Here is a 6,000-nt window from a genome sequence, read left to right as displayed (position 1 = left end):
AATTTCACTTTTAAGAAAAGGGCCTCCAAACAAAACGTAAATTCTAATTTATTTTGGATAGTGCTCCTTTTTGCGTGTAGATGCCCTGATGCTCAGATACGTCAGGGTGAACAAAATGTCCACAACAAATATCATGGCCTGTTTCGTTTATTTTTTTAACAAGGCAAGTAACTTCCTTTCTGAGAAACAGAAATTAGATATGTAGGACCGAATGCTTCTCTCATTCATACTGAGAATTTGGAAGCCTCAACATTGATTGGCTCATACAAAGTTCACTTGATGCGACGTATGGAGAGGTCAGATCTTCATGCAGAGTTGGGGGCAAAGATGGCCCAGTCGTCTAAGGCACCGCAATTCCGTGTGCAGAGTTGCGTCCCTTGGACACGCCGGAAAACTATGATTGTGGATTCAAATCCTGGTTCGCTCTGGTTATGTTTCTAGATTTGTCAGCACCATACCTTTGCTCATGGTAATGAAGTGGCAAATATCTAAGACCTGCATCACTTTGGGCTTTCCTCCCACATTGAACTGACATCCCTTGATATAACTGGAATAGTGTTAAAAGCGGTGTTAAACCCATCACTCACTCACTCACTCACTCACTCACTCACTGAGACATCTTCATCTTTTAGGCTTCTTATATATAAACAAATTTTGAAGGCTTCTGTGTGCATTAACTGTCAATTGATGTTTTGTGGGACTCTATACGTGGTGTTATTCATAATGCAAAGAAAGTATGGGCCACACATGAGCATGATTTTTCATCCTTAGGTTCTTGGGGACAATAAAATTATGTGAGGTGGGAGTGTTTTGTCATCAGGTGGGCTTGGGTAAAAGTGTAAAACTTATTTTGTAATGGCCTAATCAGAAATATATGGTATACATTTAAACCTTTGCTTTCAGCTCTCACCTTTGTGTATAACACCCACCCAGGTTACAGATCCAGCAGGATATATGGGGAGAAGTACGCACCTCAGTGTGAAATGGTAAATATGATTGTGTATTAAATCATCTGATCAAAAACACAAAAGCACATTATCTTGTGACAATCTAGCTCTGTTTGAAGCTGATCCAGAAAGGTTCTTGCAATAAATATTCTGGTCTAGATTTATCTACAGATTATCTACAGGCTGCTATCATTTAGCAGGAATATTGCTAAACATCAAGCAAAGAAACATTATATCATGAAAAGGATAATTTATTTACATAAAGAGGCGTTAGAGCATGCAAATGCATCGTCAGATTTCACTATTTTGACACAACATTTTGATTCCTTTTTCACCCCTTTAAACTTAATTGTTCACCCTGTCCTTCCTTCCCTTCTTTCCCTCCACTTTATGTTGTTGTTTTACTGCAATGTTTTTAATCAATTACCAGCCACAGTTTCTTGGACTTTTTTCCTTCCAACACTTGCATGTCCAGCCCAATAGCTAGAATGGGTTGTAAGAACTAAAAATACTGACTATCAGTCCAGGCACTTTGTCAGACATGCTGGGCCAGTCTTTATCAGAGTATTTTAGGGTTTACAAATCCTGTAGCCCTGCAAAAGAGTCAGAAAAACATGAAAAGGTACTTTTCAAACATGACTTAAATTCACCAAGGTATTAATCTTAATGGGGCTCTCAACCACCTAACCACTGTATTTCAGAATTTAAATGTGAGTGGAAAGCATGATCCAACGCAGGTCTTAGATATATACAACTTTGGTGGCACAGGGTCCTGTGCACAGCACACATATCACAAATCAGCTGAAGTTAAACAACAGTTTGTCACGGAGAGTATTTGGATGGATGAACGTGTCGGCAGCTTGACTCCAGAGAGTGTCTATGGGTTCGTTCCTGCCCCTCACTGAAGCCCATGTAGGCAAGTGACTTTGTTCACAATATGCCTCTGTACACGCAGCATAGGATGAGATGGTTATGTGACTGTTTACCTTCTAGTGCCTCCTTGGCAGCTTGGATTGCATACTCCCTAATGAGCTGAGACAGAAAAGTGAGAGCACCCTGATCCACTGACTTGGGTAATAATGGTGTCAGCATGATGCATCAACGAATGGCCTATAGCACATTACAAATATCAATTTATGATGATTATTATTATTATTTGGTGAGATCCATGATCATGGCTGTGGTGCTGACAAACGAGGATCATTATAGATCTTTGGGATTTGGAGACCGAATCATTGGATCATGACTCTCCTGAGGAAGAGTCTTCAGAGGGAGTTGCAGCTGGACCACCTGTTCCTCCACACTCAGTGATGTAACTGAAATATTTTTGACAGCAACACCAAACTCATCTCACTCACTCCTTTTACTTTCTTCCCTGCCAGATTCACCGCTTGCATTGGGCACCTGATGATGACTACCTGGGCCAGGTGTTGGTGACATGTGGTTATTTCAAGTCTTCACTCCTGAAGAACTGCAGAGAAATCTTTGCAAAAACCATGAACAAAAAGGGTCTTTCTGAGGTTCTGTACATGCTGGGAGAGAAGGACCAGTACAACAGCGACATCGGTGAGTCTCTTCCATCATGTACACAAAGGAGCAGTACAATAGGGACCTCAGTGAGTCTATGCCATCATGTACACAAAGAAGCTGTACAATAGGGACATCAGTGAGTCTATGCCATCATGTACACAAAGAAGCAGTACAATAGGGACATCAGTGTGTCTATGCTATCATGTACACAAAGAAGCAGTACAATAGGGACCTCAGTGAGTCTATGCCATCATGTACACAAAGAAGCAGTACAATAGGGACATCAGTGAGTCTATGCCATCATGTACACAAAGGAGCGGTACAATAGGGACATCAGTGAGTCTATGCCATCATGTACATAAAGAAGCAGTACAATAGGGACCTCAGTGAGTCTATGCCATCATGTACACAAAGAAGCAGTAGAATAGGGACATCGGTGAGTCTATGCCATCATGTACACAAAGAAGCAGTACAATAGGGACCTCAGTGAGTCTATGCCATCATGTACACAAAGAAGTAGTACAATAGGGACATCAGTGAGTCTATGCCATCATGTACACAAAGAAGCAGTACAATAGGGACATCGGTGAGTCTTTGCCATCATGTACCCAAAGAAGCAGTACAATAGGGACCTCAGTGAGTCTATGCCATCATGTACACAAAGAAGCAGTACAATAGGGACATCAGTGAGTCTATGCCATCATGTACACAAAGAAGTAATACAATAGGGACATCGGTGAGTCTATGCCATCATGTACACAAAGAAGCAGTACAATAGGGACATCAGTGTGTCTATGCCATCATGTACACAAAGAAGCAGTACAATAGGGACATCGGTGAGTCTATGCCATCATGTACACAAAGAAGCAGTACAATAGGGACCTCAGTGAGTCTATGCCATCATGTACACAAAGAAGCAGTACAATAGGGACATTGGTGAGTCTATGCCATCATGTACACAAAGAAGCAGTACAATAGCGACATCAGTGAGTCTATGTCTTCATGTACACAAAGAAGCACTACAATAGGGACATCGGTGAGTCTATGCCATCATGTACACAAAGAAGCAGTACAATAGGGACATCAGTGAGTCTATGCCATCATGTACACAAAGAAGCAGTACAATAGGGACATTGGTGAGTCTATGCCATCATGTACACAAAGAAGCAGTACAATAGGGACATCAGTGAGTCTATGCCATCATGTACACAAAGAAGCAGTACAATAGGGACATCAGTGAGTCTATGCCATCATGTACACAAAGAAGCAGTACAATAGGGACATCAGTGAGTCTATGCCATCATGTACACAAAGAAGCAGTACAATAGGGACCTCAGTGAGTCTATGCCATCATGTACACAAAGAAGCAGTACAATAGGGACATTGGTGAGTCTATGCCATCATGTACACAAAGAAGCAGTACAATAGCGACATCAGTGAGTCTATGTCTTCATGTACACAAAGAAGCACTACAATAGGGACATCGGTGAGTCTATGCCATCATGTACACAAAGAAGCAGTACAATAGGGACATCAGTGAGTCTATGCCATCATGTACACAAAGAAGCAGTACAATAGGGACATTGGTGAGTCTATGCCATCATGTACACAAAGAAGCAGTACAATAGGGACATCAGTGAGTCTATGCCATCATGTACACAAAGAAGCAGTACAATAGGGACATCAGTGAGTCTATGCCATCATGTACACAAAGAAGCAGTACAATAGGGACATCAGTGAGTCTATGCCATCATGTACACGAAGGAGCAGTAAATATAATTCAAATTAACGTTCATGTTACAATGTCGATAAATATTTCGTTTTGTAGGCGTTGTGTTCAAATGGATATTTTTGTACGTTCATTCAGCATTACATCACACAAATCTTACAAAACAAAATATTTATTTTCTAAATACACTCCTATAAAAATATCATGACTTGATTACCAAGCTTGTTTACAATGGCTAACAGTGAAGGCAGGAGACCAGGCAATTGAGGACTAACAAATCAAGTTATATCCCAGATATTGACCAGCAAATGTGAATCTTAAGTGATAGTGGAACATTAGGAGATGGCATAGGGGCCACAATGGATCAAAATGGAGTCTTTATTCATATGTTATTTTAATTCAAATGAAACTGACCAACAACACATGGTAACCTCCAGTATTTTCTTGTCCCCATGACTGGCAGATATAACACTTAACCAGAAACCCCTGCTGCTCAACGAAATACTGTTTGTAAAAAATCACTCCTTCACAATGTATTTCTTCTTTATGGGGAAGTATCAACATGAAAGACGGTGTGCACACTTTGTAAATCTGCATGGCTTTGTTTGGATTTTCGCAAAGTTTGCACACCATTTTTTTATGTTTACACATATAACTCCATAAATGCAAAAACATATTAAAGTAAGTTCTAAAAATAAATACATTAACAGTAATAACTTCACAGACTGTTTATTTGATCAGTAGCATGAAAAGACTGTAGACAACAGTACAAATAAGCTACATTGTTGAGCACAATAATGCAACACATTTGCAATTTATATATTTTCCTATTATACACAGGAGTTCCCGAGTCATACTTTGAGCAGTCCCAGGCCCTGTGCCTTGCCTCTTTTGGCCGATATCATCTTCAGACTGCACGATGCTACCAGCTGTACGGGCAGCTGTACTGGAACAGGTGGAGCAGTACCGCAGGTCGCCAGGACTGGCTGGAGAAGTGCCTGGCCCTGTACTTGGTGGAGCTGGAGATCCTTGAGGAGGTCCAGGGGAAGCTGCACCCCAACACTGTGCGATCCCGAGAAGATGTCATCATCATCCTCCAGAAACTCAACAGACATGACGAGGCCAAGAAATACAACCAGGATCAACCTGCTGATGCCAAGACCATTGCTTAACTACGACGAGGCCAAGAAGTACAACCAGGCTCAACCTGCTGATGCCAAGACCATTGCTTCACTATGACGAGGCCAAGTAGTACAACCAGGATCCACCTGCTGATGCCAAGACCATTGCTTAACTATGACGAGGCCAACAAGTACAACCAGGATCAACCTGCTGATGCCAAGACCACTGCTTAACTATGACGAGGCCAAGTAGTACAAGCAGGATCAACCTGCTGATGCCAAGACCATTGCTTAACTATGACGAGGCCAACAAGTACAACCAGGATCAACCTGGTGAAGCCAAGACAATTGCTTAACTATGACGGGGCCACGAAATACAACCAGGATCCATCTGCTGATGCCAAGACCATTGCTTACCTGTGACGAGGCCAAAAAGTACAACCAGGATCCACCTGGATATTGGCTTACAATAATCTAAGCGCTAAGATCGTTTTGTGCAAGTGGGACCAGGTGACTGATATACTTGTTTTATCAAGTTGTGTTCCTGAGCTGAAAATACCTGATGTTATGAGACTTGCATTTAAGGAATGTTCTGGACGTAAATCACATTAAGAACAAAATTAGAACATGGACATTTTGTATTACTTTTGTGCAGACCTTGCAATGATCCATT

The sequence above is a fragment of the Haliotis cracherodii genome, unplaced genomic scaffold, assembly GCF_022045235.1.
Source record: "Haliotis cracherodii isolate W230 unplaced genomic scaffold, xgHalCrac1.p SCAF_20, whole genome shotgun sequence".
Taxonomy (NCBI): Eukaryota; Metazoa; Mollusca; class Gastropoda; order Lepetellida; family Haliotidae; genus Haliotis; species Haliotis cracherodii.
Note: the sequence above shows the minus strand (reverse complement) of the source record.